The 15,583-nt window shown below is 36.5% G+C and overlaps 3 non-coding genes across 3 annotated transcripts; all 3 read left to right on the top strand.

The window, feature by feature from the left end:
• The first annotated feature begins 25 nt into the window (after nt 1-25).
• On the top strand, nt 26-97 carry Trnam-cau (transfer RNA methionine (anticodon CAU)). Its single transcript has one exon. It is a non-coding gene; the product is annotated as a tRNA-Met (tRNA).
• A 1,643-nt stretch (nt 98-1,740) lies between these two features.
• On the top strand, nt 1,741-1,812 carry Trnam-cau (transfer RNA methionine (anticodon CAU)). Its single transcript has one exon. It is a non-coding gene; the product is annotated as a tRNA-Met (tRNA).
• Nucleotides 1,813-6,248: 4,436 nt separating this feature from the next.
• On the top strand, nt 6,249-6,320 carry Trnam-cau (transfer RNA methionine (anticodon CAU)). The gene has a single exon. It is a non-coding gene; the product is annotated as a tRNA-Met (tRNA).
• Nucleotides 6,321-15,583: the final 9,263 nt, after the last annotated feature.

Below are 15,583 nucleotides of genomic sequence, written 5' to 3'. Positions count from 1 at the left end.
AACCGCTTATAGATACAATTAACGAAGCAGAGTGGCGCAGTGGAAGCGTGCTGGGCCCATAACCCAGAGGTCCGTGGATCGAAACCACGCTCTGCTAGAAACTTTTTCTTACCAAACTCTTATCCCGGAACAAGTGTCCAACAGCTCATTGACATTGAATCCTCACTTATAGACAGTCAAGTGTCACCTGTTACATCTCTAAAACGCGCTCTTACCATCCTCCCCACTTAAGATGTCCAAAGGTATTTCATGTACATATCACAGAAACCATATGCCTAGATTACACTAGAAATACAATTTTAGATGGATATTTGCTAAAAGTAATGTAACTCCGTCAGATATTTGAACTTTGGAAGCTACATGATCCGATCTCATGCAACTCGGTCAGAAAGGTTGTTTTCACATGGTTTAGTTTTTTTAAAATCTGCTATTTACATGTGATTAAGAACCGTTAACCATTCTTCGGTTATATCCAGTTCTATGACCGACGAAGCTCCGAGTGGGGACCGAACCCAGGCCCCTCAGATACGCTAGCCAAACGGTCATCGCCACCATCGTGTTAAAACATGCGATACGATTGAGATTCTGGGATGTGGGTCGGTTGCGAAAAAGTAGATTTATTAAAAGTTTCATTGTTTATTCAATAACATCTTTTCATCAACAATTCTAAAGCCTCAACCACCAATAATCTTCCCCGAAACACCACCCGGAAGTTCAAATTGTTCGCTGAATGCGCCAACACATACCGCTGTATAATCTGGTCCCGTTTGATATACAAATGTTCCAGCTGTAGTTCCGCCTGGCCTATCCTACGATCACACTCAAACAGACCCTCGTAAATGGCAACCTTGGATATATCCATAATGCAGAAGATTTTGGATAACAAGATACTTTTTATACGTGTGATTTTTTTTAAATGTCGATATAGAATCTGGTAAATTGTAATAGTTTTATCGAGTCGGATTTTAATGTTGATGCTTATTTGTAAAGAGGGTGCAATTTATATTGATTGTAAATGTATAAAACTAGTTTCCTAGCTTTTAAAGAGTCGGCTGAGCTTAGATCATGAGCTGCAATCTCATACTTGATTTATTTAAAATATTCACACTTCAGGCAAGGCGAGAGGGTGGGTAGCTTGTCAGTGTGGTTATAGGGTAATTCAGTTATTGACAAATAAGATCACACCATTATTGTATGTTCTGAAGGTGTGAAAGCTCTGCTTCCGCAACATATACAACTTAGTTTAACCTATACGTATTGAATTTAGTCTTATTGAGTTGATCTTTCTTAAAACTTATTAACAAAAAATGTTATTGCATTCGTAAATAAAGTTGCAAACTATCTAAAGAGCTTTGTAAAAAAAAGATACATGTATAAGCATGTGAGCTGGTTAAATACTATACTGGCATGAGGATTGTATCATTAAAACACGTTTCAATCCATTTCAAGGTTCGAAACAATTAAGTCATAATATTTTGAATTCAATATCTTTAGATAATGACAGACTTTGTAAATTGTGAATTTCACCGACATTTAATAAAAACCGAAAAACTGCTGAAATATTGAAACCAATCACTTGAACGACACAAAAACTGCTGAAATATTGAAAGCAATCACTTGAACGACCTATTTGCTATAGTTAATGACTATATTAATATGTCAAATGATTGGCGAGATGTTGCATCAGATTTAGCGTACTTTGTTTAGCTATATTAAACCGCTTATAGATACAATTAACGAAGCAGAGTGGCGCAGTGGAAGCGTGCTGGGCCCATAACCCAGAGGTCCGTGGATCGAAACCACGCTCTGCTAGAAACTTTTTCTTACCAAACTATTATCCCGGAACAAGTGTCCAACAGTTCATTGACATTGAATCCTCACTTACAGTCAAGTGTCACCTGTTACATCTCTAAAACGCGCTCTTGCCAACCTCCCCACTTAAGATGTCCAAAGTATTTCATGTACATATGACAGAAACTATATGCCTAGATTACACTAGAAATACAATTTTAGATGGATATTTGCTAAAACATTCAATCCATTAATGTGCCCACATGTGCGAACACGTCAGACTCTGGTAAATAATGATAAAAAAAACACTCATTAAATTGGTGCTTTTGTGAATTGGTTTAATTTTTTTTTAACTCTGAACAATATCAGATGATGATGGTTATGATAATGATTCTAATACTGATGCTAATCCAATGTAACTCCGTCAGATATTTGAAATTTGGAAGCTACTTGATCCGATCTCATGCAACTCGGTCAGAAAGGTTGTTTTCACATGGTTTAGTTTTTTTTAAAATCTGCTATTTACATGTGATTAAGAACCGTTAACCATTCTTCGGGTATAACCAGCTCTATGACCGACGAAGCTCCCAGTGGAGACCTAACCTAGACCCCTCCGATACGCTAGCCAAACGGCCATCGCCACCATCGTGTTAAAACATGCGATACGATTGAGATTCTGGGATGTGGGTCGGTTCGAAAACGTAGATTTATTAAAAGTTTCATTGTTTATTCAATAACATCTTTTCATCAACAATTCTAAAGCATCTCGCAATAACTACATGTACATAACAAAACAAAACATGTACGGGTTTTAGCGCTGTAATGCACGACATTTGTACAGCACACTCTCACGTCGCTGACCATTTCTCCAACCCATCAACTTACACTTGCGTGGATTTGTACAATATGAAGAAAAAATACACAATTCATTGCAACTAAATTCCTCAATCAATGCCCAGATCCGTCTAGCCGAGGATGGTCATTGTCATCTGCATAATAAAAGACCTACACACACTTTTAATGCAATTATGGTTCTTCACTCAATGTCCATTTCCTCCTGGCTGTCGAAAGGCGCCACATCACTGTCGTCTGCAAACCACGCGTCAATATCGTCAATGTTTACCCTGTATAGCTGTTGACGTAACTGCACAACCTCGCTCTTCTTGTGGTCAATGTAGTGCCGATATGCCGTCAGCAAACCCTCAACCACCAATAATCTTCCCCGAAACACCACCCGGAAGTTCAAATTGTTCGCTGAATGCGCCAACACATACCGCTGTATAATCTGGTCCCGATTGATATACAAATGTTCCAACTGTAGTTCCGCCTGGCCTATCCTACGATCACACTCAAACAGACCCTCGTAAATGGCAACCTTGGATATATCCATAATGCAGAAGATTTTGGATAACAAGATACTTTTTATACGTGTGATTTTTTCAAATATGTCGATATAGAATCTGGTATATTGTAATAGTTTTATCGAGTCAGATTTTAATGTTGATGCTTAATTGTAATAAGGGTGCAATTTATATTGATTGTAAATGTATAAAACTAGTTTCCAAGATTTTTAAGAATCGGCTGAGCTTGGATCTTGAGCTGCAAGCTCATACTTGATTTATATAAATTATTCACACTTTATGCAAGGCGAGAGGGTGGGTAGCTTGTCAGTGTGGTGATAGGGTTATTCAGTTATTGACAAATAGGATTACACCATTATTGTATGTTCTGAAGGTGTGAAAGCTCTGCTTCCGTAACATATACAACTTAATTTAACATATACGTATTGAATTTATTCTTATTGAGTTGATCTTTCTTAAAACTAATTAACAAAAAAAAAATGTTATTGCATTCGTAAATAAAGTAGCAAACTATCTAAAGAGCTTTGTAAAAAAAGATGCATGTATAAGCATGTGAGCTGGTTAAATACTATATTGGCATGAGCATTATTTCACTGAAACACGTTTCAATCCATTTCAAGGTTCGAAACAATTAAGTCATAATATTTTAAATTCAATACCTTTAGATAATGACAGACTTTGTAAATTGTGAATTTCACCGACATTTAATAAAAAACCCGAAAAATGCTGAAATATTGAAAGCAATCACTTGAACGACCCAACAACTGCTGAAATATTATAAACAATCACTTGAACGACCTATTTTTTATAGTTAATGACTATATTAATATGTCATTAATGATTGGCGAAATGTTGCATCAGATTTTAGCGTACTTTGTTTAGGTATATTAAACCGCTTTTAGATACAAATAACGAAGCACAGTGTCGCAGTGGAAGCGTGCTGGGCCCATAACCCAGAGGTCCGTGGATCGAAACCACGCTCTGCTAGAAACTTTTTCTTACCAACTCTTATCCCGGAACAGGTGTCCAACAGTTCATTGACATTGAATCCTCACTTATAGACAGTCAAGTGACACCTGTTACATCTCTAAAACGCGCTCTTACCAACCTCCCCACTTAAGATGTCCAAAGGTATTTCATGTACATATCACAGAAACCATATGCCTAGATTACACTAGAGATACAATTTTAGATATCAGATGATGATGGTTATGATAATGATTCTAATACTGATGCTAATCCAATGTAACTCCGTCAGATATTTGAACTTTGGAAGCCACATGATCCGATCTCATGCAACTCGGTCAGAAAGGTTGTTTTCACATGGATTAGGTTTTTTTTAAATCTGCTATTTACATGTGATTAAGAACCGTTAACCATTCTTCGGTTATAACCAGCTCTATGACCGACGAAGCTCCCAGTGGGGACCGAACCTAGACCCCTCCGATACGCTAGCCAAACGGCCATCGCCACCATCGTGTTAAAACATGCGATACGATTGAGATTCTGGGATGTGGGTCGGTTGCGAAGACGTAGATTTATTAAAAGTTTCATTGTTTATTCAATAACATCTTTTCATCAACATCTCTAAAGCATCTCACAATAACTACATGTACATAACAAAACATGTACGGGTTTTAGCGCTGTAATGCACGACATTTGTACAGCACACTCTCACGTCGCTGATCATTTCTCCAACCCATCAACTTACACTTGCGTGGATTTGTACAATATGAAGAAAAAATACACAATTCATTGCAACTGAATTCCTCAATCAATGCCCAGATCCTTCTAGCCGAGAATGGTCATCGTCATCTGCATAATAAAAGACCTACACACACTTTTAATGCAATTATGGTTCTTCACTCAATGTCCATTTCCTCCTGGCTGTCGAAAGGCGCCACATCACTGTCGTCTCCAACCACGCGTCAATATCGTCAATGTTTACCCTGTATAGCTGTTGACGTAACTGCACAACCTCGCTCTTCTTGTGGTCAATGTAGTGCCGATATGCCGTCAGCAAACCCTCAACGACCAATAATCTTCCCCGAAACACCACCCGGAAGTTCAAATTGTTCGCTGAATGCGCCAACACATACCGCTGTATAATCTGGTCCCGTTTGATATACAAATGTTCCGACTGTAGTTCCGCCTGGCCTATCCTACGCTCACACTCAAACAGACCCTCGTAAATGGCAACCTTGGATATATCCATAATGCAGAAGATTTTAGATAACAAGATACTTTTTATACGTTTGATTTTTTTTAAATGTCGATATAGAATCTGGTAAATTGTAATAGTTTTATCGAGTCGGATTTTAATGTTGATGCTTATTTGTAAAGAGGGTGCAATTTATATTGATTGTAAATGTATAAAACTAGTTTCCTAGCTTTTAAAGAGTCGGCTGAGCTTGGATCTTGAGCTGCAAGCTCATACTTGATTTATTTTAAATATTCACACATCAGGCAAGGCGAGAGGGTGGGTATCTTGTCAGTGTGGTTATAGGGCAATTCAGTTATTGACAAATAAGATCACACCATTATTGTATGTTCTGAAGGTGTGAAAGCTCTGCTTCCGCAACATATACAACTTAGTTTAACCTATACGTATTGAATTTAGTCTTATTGAGTTGATCTTGCTTAAAACTTATTAACAAAAAAGGTTATTGCATTCGTAAATAAAGTCGCAAACTATCTAAAGAGCTTTGTAAAAAATAAAAGACACATGTATAAGCATGTGAGCTGGTTAAATACTATACTGGCATGAGGATTGTAACACTGAAACACGTTTCAATCCATTTCAATGTTCGAAATAATTAAGTCATAATATTTTGAATTCAACATCTTTAGATAATGACAAACTTTGTAAATTGTGAATTTCACCGACATTTAATAAAAACCGAAAAACTGCTGAAATATTGAAACCAATCACTTGAACGACACAAAAACTGCTGAAATATTGAAAGCAATCACTTGAACGACCTATTTGCTATAGTTAATGACTATATTAATATGTCAAATGATTGGCGAGATGTTGCATCAGATTTAGCGTACTTTGTTTAGGTATATTAAACCGCTTATAGATACAATTAACGAAGCAGAGTGGCGCAGTGGAAGCGTGCTGGGCCCATAACCCAGAGGTCCGTGGATCGAAACCACGCTCTGCTAGAAACTTTTTCTTACCAACTCTTATCCCGGAACAAGTGTCCAACAGTTCATTGACATTGAATCCTCACTTATAGACAGTCAAGTGACACTTGTTACATCTCTAAAACGCGCTCTTACCAACCTCCCCACTTAAGATATCCAAAGGTATTTCATGTACATATCACAGAAACCATATGCCTAGATTACACTAGAAATACAATTTTAGATGGATATTTGCTAAAACATTTAATCCGTTAGTGTGTCCACACATGCGAACACTCTTACGTCAGACTCTGGTTAATAATGATAAAAACACTCACTGAATTGGTGCTTTTGTGAATTGGTTGAACGATTGTTTTTAACTCTAAACAATATCAGATGATGATGGTTATGATAATGATTCTAATACTGATGCTAATCCAATGTAACTCCGTCAGATATTTGAACTTTGGAAGCTACTTGATCCGATCTCATGCAACTCGGTCAGAAAAGTTGTTTTCACATGGTTTAGTTTTTTTAAAATCTGCTATTTACATGTGATTAAGAACCGTTAACCATTCTTCGGTTATAACCAGCTCTATGACCGACGAAGCTCCCAGTGGGGACCGAACCTAGACCCCTCCGATACGCTAGCCAAACGACCATCGCCACCATCGTGTTAAAACATACGATACGATTGAGATTCTGGGATGTGGGTCGGTTGCGAAGACGTAGATTTATTAAAAGTTTCATTGTTTATTCAATAACATCTTTTCATCAACATCTTTAAAGCATCTCACAATAACTATATGTACATAACAAAACATGTACGGGTTTTAGCGCTGATAATGCACGACATTTGTACAGCACACTCTCACGTCGCTGATCATTTCTCCAACCCATCAACTTACACTTGTGTGGATTTGTACAATATGAAGAAAAAATACACAATTCATTGCAACTGAAATTCCTCAATCAATGCCCAGATCCGTCTAGCCGAGGATGGACATCTTCATTGTCGTCTGCATAATAAAAGACCTACACACACTTTCAATGCAATTATGGTTCTTCACTCAATGTCCATTGCCTCCTGGCTGTCGAAAGGCGACACAGCACTGTCGTCTGCAAACCGCGCGCCAATATCGTCAGTGTTTACCCTGTATAGCTGTTGACGTAACTGCACAACCTCGCTCTTCTTGTGGTCAATGTAGTGCCGATATGCCGTCAGCAAACCCTCAACCACCAATAATCTTCCCCGAAACACCACCCGGAAGTTCAAATTGTTCGCTGAATGCGCCAACACATACCGCTGTATAATCTGGTCCCGTTTGATATACAAATGTTCCAACTGTAGTTCCGCCTGGCCTATCCTACGATCACACTCAAACAGATCCTCGTAAATGGCAACCTTGGATATATCCATAATGCAGAAGATTTTGGATAACAAGATACTTTTTATACGTGTGATTTTTTTTTTAAATGTCGATATGGAATCTGGTAAATTGTAATAGTTTTATCGAGTCGGATTTTAATGTTGATGCTTATTTGTAAAGAGGGTGCAATTTATATTGATTGTAAATGAATAAAACTAGTTTCCTAGCTTTTAAAGAGTCGGCTGAGCTTGGATCTTGAGCTGCAAGCTCATACTTGATTTATTTAAAATATTCACACTTCAGGCAAGGCGAGAGGGTGGGTAGCTTGTCAGTGTGGTTATAGGGCAATTCAGTTATTGAACAACTTAGTTTAACCTATACGTATTGAATTTAGTCTTATTGAGTTGACTTTCTTAAAACTAATTAACAAAAAAAGGTTATTGCATTCGTAAATAAAGTTGCAAACTCTCTAAAGAGCTTTGTAAAAAAAAGATACATGTATAAGCATGTGAGCTGAAACACGTTTCAATCCATTTCAAGGTTCGAAACAATTAAGTCATAATATTTTGAATTCAATATCTTTAGATAATGACAGCCTTGTAAATTGTGAATTTCACCAACATTTAATAAAAAGCGAAAAACTGCTGAATTATTGAAAGCAATCACTTGAACGACACAAAAACTGCTGAAATATTGAAAGCAATCACTTGAACGACATATTTGCTATAGTTAATGACTATATTAATATGTCAAATGATTGGCGAGATGTTGCATCAGATTTAGCATACTTTGTTTAGCTGTATTAAACCGCTTTTAGATACAATTAACGAAGCAGAGTGGCGCAGTGGAAGCGTGCTGGGCCCAAAACCAGAGGTCCGTGGATCGAAACCACGCTCTGCTAGAATCTTTTTCGTTCCAAACTCTTACCACGGAACAAGGGTCAACAGTTCATTGTCATTGATACCTCACTTTAAACAGTCAAATGGCACATGATACATCTCTAAAACGCGCTGTTACTAACCTCCCCCTTGATGTTACAGCCTTTTACTTTTGTTTGATTTAAATGCAAGTTGCAGCCTTTAAATTTTTGTTTGATTTAAATGCAAGTTCCAGTCCTTTTTTTAAAAACAAACAAACAAACAAATAAATATATTTTAACGCAAGTTATGGCTCTTCAAAGTCCAGATAATTCAGTTTCTTTCATTAATTTAGTTTTGACATAGATGTTAAAATGACTGTCTGCTGAACATTTCCTATGTTGGAAAGTCTAGGAAACACTTTATGTGTTGGAAAGTGTAATAAACATTTCTTGTGTTAGAAAGTATAATGAAGAAGTCTGTGATGGAATGTCCAACGAACAGTTCCTGTATTTAAAGTCTAGTGAACATTTCATGAATTGGGAAGTCTAATGAACAGTTCTGGTGATTGAAAGTAATATTAGCAGTTCTTGTGCTGGAACATCTAAGGAACAGTTCCTCTGTTTGGCAATTCTAGTGAACAGTTACTGTTGTGTTGGAAAGTATAACGAACATTATATTGTATATATGTAGGAGACAGTTTAGGCACGGATTTATATCCGTCTATATCCGTATGGTTTAGGTTTGATATAACAAACCATAAACTGTCAATATATTCATTATAATTGCTTTTTAAAAAAATGACATAATCATTGAAAAAGTGTAACTAAATATAGTGATAAATAAATAAAAAAATATAGATGCCAATTAAGAAAACAAAAGTGTTTTAACATTCGCAAGCAGTACATTAACACAGTATTTTAAGACTTGCCAAATAACAATATACATGTTTAATTATATATATTTATATATTGGCTAAATAAAGTACTGGCAAAATTATTGTATCATCTCAAAAACATTTCAATCTACTTCAACAGTTTCAATTTGATATCTTTAGATTGTGACCGACTTAGCATAACGAATTGCACAGAAAATAATTTTCAATATTAAGTTACAAAAAAACGTATTATTTTGACTTGCACACAGTATAAAGCATATAACCGAATGTAGAAAAAAATACTTGGAATTTAGTAAGACTATATTATGTTAAATGAATGGCGAAATGTTGCATCAGATTTTAGCGTTATTTATTTAAGGATATGAAACCGTTTTTATTAACAAAGCAGGTTGCGCAGTGGAGGCGTGCTTGGCCCATAACCCAGAGGTCCGTGGAAACGTCTAAAACGTCGAAACCACGCTCTGCTAGAAACCTTTTCTTACCCCGGAATAATTGTCCTACAGTTTGTTGACGTTGACATATAAAATCCTCAAATTTTAACATGTTCACGTCTAAAAATGCACATTTTTTAGAAAATGACAAATCCACATTACTGATACCATGTACATGTATACACAAACATTGATGACGTAGTGGCCAAAATGTAGCGCACACGTACGCGTGCACGCACACGTAGTGTTTCGCAAACTCTCTAATGTCTATTCCCTACGCTTAGAATTGTACAACCTTTATTTATGTGAACACTTAGGAAATACTTGATGATGATATCGGTACGCAGAAATAAATATAAAACCCAAAATTAGCCGTTCTTGAATTCGTTTTGATTCAGTTATGTTTCATTGGCCGTTTTAAATATGCCTATTCTGTATTCACATCTTAGCCGGAATATTACCATAACAAGTAATAACTATTTAAACAATATTCATCAACATCACAATCCTTTTTAATTCAAATGTGTTTTTTTAATTACATATTAAGAAAGACGGTTGCTATAGTATTAATAGCAATTATTAATGTTAAATTCGATGCCTGTACGATTTACCTTACTTGATTTTTGGCAAAATCGATTGCATCAGATTTTAGCGTAGATTTTATGAGGAGAATTCTCTGTCACAACGTCTAGTTACTCAAGAGGTTGTCTCCTCAAAGGTCTGTGTGGGAGTCTTCGAACACTAATGCTAATTTAAGGAAGTCCTTGTACACCGTTTTTCAAGTTTTATTCACAAGCTGGATAACCAACATTTATTTACAACATACAATGGATAGTCCACAGATATTACTTAAAAATGGTTCTCTTAAAAGGTCTTAACCATACGGCTGTCAATTCTAGACTGATAAAAGCAAGTAACAAATTTAACAAGAAAGCTTTTGAACAAACACGGAATACCAAAGAGCATATTATTGTAACAACATATTTAAAGACGTTCCTTTAAGGCATGTATAAAGCAATACGTGTCAATTGATAAACAATCATTCTTTGAATTTTGAAGGGATTACAGAAAGATAAAGCAGGAAGGATTTAATAATAGAACAAAGGTAGTTAAGATCAACTGCAGCCATATATGAACCTACAAGATTATTACAAACTGTTATAAATTATTAAACAAACATCTTTATAAAAGCAGTCTGGAAACAGATTGTTAAATACTCAATAATGAAATGTAGATGTTGTATTTTAACAACACGTCCAAAAGTAAACACTATTTTGTAAATCAGTTTTTAAGAGGGTTCTGGCAAAGTTAGACCATAAAATAGATATGAAATCATTATTTATATATGCCAAGATTACACTAGAAATACAATTTAGACAGATATTTGCCAAACAATTAAATCCAATGGTAGGCCCCTCATTTGTGCCCGATCTTACATCAAACCCTGATTATTAAGATAACACTAGGCCAGAAATGAATTAGTGGATTGTATTTAAAGATGACATACTTTCCATATAGCAGGGTGGCGCAGTGCAAGCGTGCTGGGCCCATAACCCAGAGGTCCGTGGATCGAAACCATGCTCTGCTAGAAACGTTAGTTAAAAAAACTTCTGAAATATTGAAAGCAATCACTTGAACGACTTATTTTATATAGGTAATAACTATATTATGTAAAACGATTGGCAAAATGTTGCATCAGATTTTAGCGTATTTTGTTTAAGGATATAAAACTGTTTATAGACACTTATATTAACGAAGCAGAGTGGCGCAGCGGAAGCGTGCTGGACCCATAACCCAGAGGTCCGTGGATCGAAACCACGCTCTGCTAGAAACTTTTTCTTACCAAACTCTTATCCCGGAACAGGTGTCCAACAGTTCATTGACATTGAATCCTCACTTATAGACAGTCAAGGGACACCTGTTACATCTCCAAAACGTGCTCTTACCAACCTCCCCACTTAAGATGTCCAAAGGTATTTCATGAACATATGACAAAATCTATATGCCTAGATTACACTAGAAATACTATTTTACATGGATATTTGCTAAAACATTTAATCCATTAGTGTGCCCACATGTGCGAACACTCTTACGGTAGACTCTGGTTAATAATGATAAAAACACTCATTGAACTGGTGCTTTTGTGAATTGGTTGAACGTGTGTTTTTTTAAACATTATCATATGATGATGGGTATGATAATGATTATAATGCTGATGCTAATTCAAAGTAACTCCGTCAGATATTTGAACTTTGGAAGCTACATGATCCGATCTCATGCAACTCGGTCAGAAAGGTTGTTTTCACATGGTTTAGTTTTTTTAAAATCTGCTATTTACATGTGATAAAGAACCGTTTACCATTCTTCGGTTATAACCAGTTCTATGACCGACGAAGCTCCGAGTGGGGACCGAACCCAGGTTCTCCGATACGCTAGCCAAACGGTCATCGCCACCATCGTGTTAAAACATGCGATACGATTGAGATTCTGGGATGTGGGTCGGTTGCGAAGACGTAGATTTATTAAAAGTTTCATTGTTTATTCAATAACATCTTTTCATCAACAATTCTAAAGCATCTCGCAATAACTACATGTACATAACAAAACATGTACGGGTTTTAGAGCTGATAATGCACGACATTTGTACAGCACACTCTCACGTCGCTGATCATTTCTCCAACCCATCAACTTACACTTGACATAACCCAGAGGTCCGTGGATCGAAACCACGCTCTGCTAGAAACTTTTTCTTACCAACTCTTATCCCGGAACAAGTGTCCAACAGTTCATTGACATTGAATCCTCACTTATAGACAGTCAAGTGACACTTGTTACATCTCTAAAACGCGCTCTTACCAACCTCCCCACTTAAGATATCCAAAGGTATTTCATGTACATATCACAGAAACCATATGCCTAGATTACACTAGAAATACAATTTTAGATGGATATTTGCTAAAACATTTAATCCGTTAGTGTGTCCACACATGCGAACACTCTTACGTCAGACTCTGGTTAATAATGATAAAAACACTCACTGAATTGGTGCTTTTGTGAATTGGTTGAACGATTGTTTTTAACTCTAAACAATATCAGATGATGATGGTTATGATAATGATTCTAATACTGATGCTAATCCAATGTAACTCCGTCAGATATTTGAACTTTGGAAGCCACATGATCCGATCTCATGCAACTCGGTCAGAAAGGTTGTTTTCACATGGTTTAGTTTTTTTTAAAATCTGATATTTACATGTGATTAAGAACCGTTAACCATTCTTCGGTTATAACCAGCTCTATGACCGACGAAGCTCCCAGTGGGGACCGAACCTAGACCCCTCCGATACGCTAGCCAAACGACCATCGCCACCATCGTGTTAAAACATGCGATACGATTGAGATTCTGGGATGTGGGTCGGTTGCGAAGACGTAGATTTATTAAAAGTTTCATTGTTTATTCAATAACATCTTTTCATCAACAATTCTAAAGCATCTCACAATAACTACATGTACATAACAAAACATGTACGGATTTTAGCGCTGATATTGCACGACATTTGTACAGCACACTCTCACGTCGCTGATCATTTCTCCAACCCATCAACTTACACTTGCGTGTATTTGTACAATATGAAGAAAAAATACAATTCATTGCAACTGAAATTCCTCAATCAATGCCCAGATCCGTCTAGCCGAGGATGGACATCTTCATTGTCGTCTGCATAATAAAAGACCTACACACACTTTCAATGCAATTATGGTTCTTCACTCAATGTCCATTGCCTCCTGGCTGTCGAAAGGCGACACAGCACTGTCGTCTGCAAACCGCGCGCCAATATCGTCAGTGTTTACCCTGTATAGCTGTTGACGTAACTGCACAACCTCGCTCTTCTTGTGGTCAATGTAGTGACGATATGCCGTCAGCAAACCCTCAACGACCAATAATCTTCCCCGAAACACCACCCGGAAGTTCAAATTGTTCGCTGAATGCGCCAACACATACCGCTGTATAATCTGGTCCCGTTTGATATACAAATGTTCCAACTGTAGTTCCGCCTGGCCTATCCTACGATCACACTCAAACAGACCCTCGTAAATGGCAACCTTGGATATATCCATAATGCAGAAGATTTTGGATAACAAGATACTTTTTATACGTGTGATTTTTTTTTTAAATGTCGATATAGAATCTGGTAAATTGTAATAGTTTTATCGAGTCTGATTTTAATGTTGATGCTTATTTGTAAAGAGGGTGCAATTTATATTGATTGTAAATTAATAAAACTAGTTTCCTAGCTTTTAAAGAGTCGGCTGAGCTTGGATCTTGAGCTGCAAGCTCATACTTGATTTATTTAAAATATTCACACTTCAGGCAAGGCGAGAGGGTGGGTAGCTTGTCAGTGTGGTTATAGGGCAATTCAGTTATTGACAAATAAGATCACACCATTATTGTATGTTCTGAAGGTGTGAAAGCTCTGCTTCCGCAACATATACAACTTAGTTTAACCTATACGTATTGAATTTAGTCTTATTGAGTTGACTTTCTTAAAACTAATTAACAAAAAAAGGTTATTGCATTCGTAAATAAAGTTGCAAACTATCTAAAGAGCTTTGTAAAAAAAAGATACATGTATAAGCATGTGAGCTGGTTAAATACTATACTGGCATGAGGATTGTATCATTAAAACACGTTTCAATCCATTTCAAGGTTCGAAACAATTAAGTCATAATATGTTGAATTCAATATCTTTAGATAATGACAGCCTTGTAAATTGTGAATTTCACCAACATTTAATAAAAACCGAAAAACTGCTGAAATATTGAAAGCAATCACTTGAACGACACAAAAACTGCTGAAATATTGAAAGCAATCACTTGAACGACCTATTTGCTATAGTTAATGACTATATTAATATGTCAAATGATTGGCGAGATGTTGCATCAGATTTAGCATACTTTGTTTAGCTATATTAAACCGCTTTTAGATACAAATAACGAAGCAGAGTGTTGCAGTGGAAGCGTGCTGGGCCCAAAACCCAGAGGTCCGTGGATCGAAACCACGCTCTGCTAGAATCTTTTTCGTTCCAAACTCTTACCACGGAACAAGGGTCAACAGTTCATTGTCATTGATACCTCACTTTAAACAGTCAAATGGCACATGATACATCTCTAAAACGCGCTGTTACTAACCTCCCCCTTGATGTTACAGCCTTTTACTTTTGTTTGATTTAAATGCAAGTTGCAGCCTTTAAATTTTTGTTTGATTTAAATGCAAGTTCCAGTCCTTTTTTTAAAAACAAACAAACAAACAAATAAATATATTTTAACGCAAGTTATGGCTCTTCAAAGTCCAGATAATTCAGTTTCTTTCATTAATTTAGTTTTGACATAGATGTTAAAATGACTGTCTGCTGAACATTTCCTATGTTGGAAAGTCTAGGAAACACTTTATGTGTTGGAAAGTGTAATAAACATTTCTTGTGTTAGAAAGTATAATGAAGAAGTCTGTGATGGAATGTCCAACGAACAGTTCCTGTATTTAAAGTCTAGTGAACATTTCATGAATTGGGAAGTCTAATGAACAGTTCTGGTGATTGAAAGTAATATTAGCAGTTCTTGTGCTGGAACATCTAAGGAACAGTTCCTCTGTTTGGCAATTCTAGTGAACAGTTACTGTTGTGTTGGAAAGTATAACGAACATTATATTGTATATATGTAGGAGACAGTTTAGGCACGGATTTATATC

The sequence above is a fragment of the Mya arenaria genome, chromosome 14 (genome assembly GCF_026914265.1).
Source record: "Mya arenaria isolate MELC-2E11 chromosome 14, ASM2691426v1".
In the NCBI taxonomy this organism is placed as follows: Eukaryota; Metazoa; Mollusca; class Bivalvia; order Myida; family Myidae; genus Mya; species Mya arenaria.
Note: the sequence above shows the minus strand (reverse complement) of the source record. Positions and strands in the feature narration are given on the sequence as shown.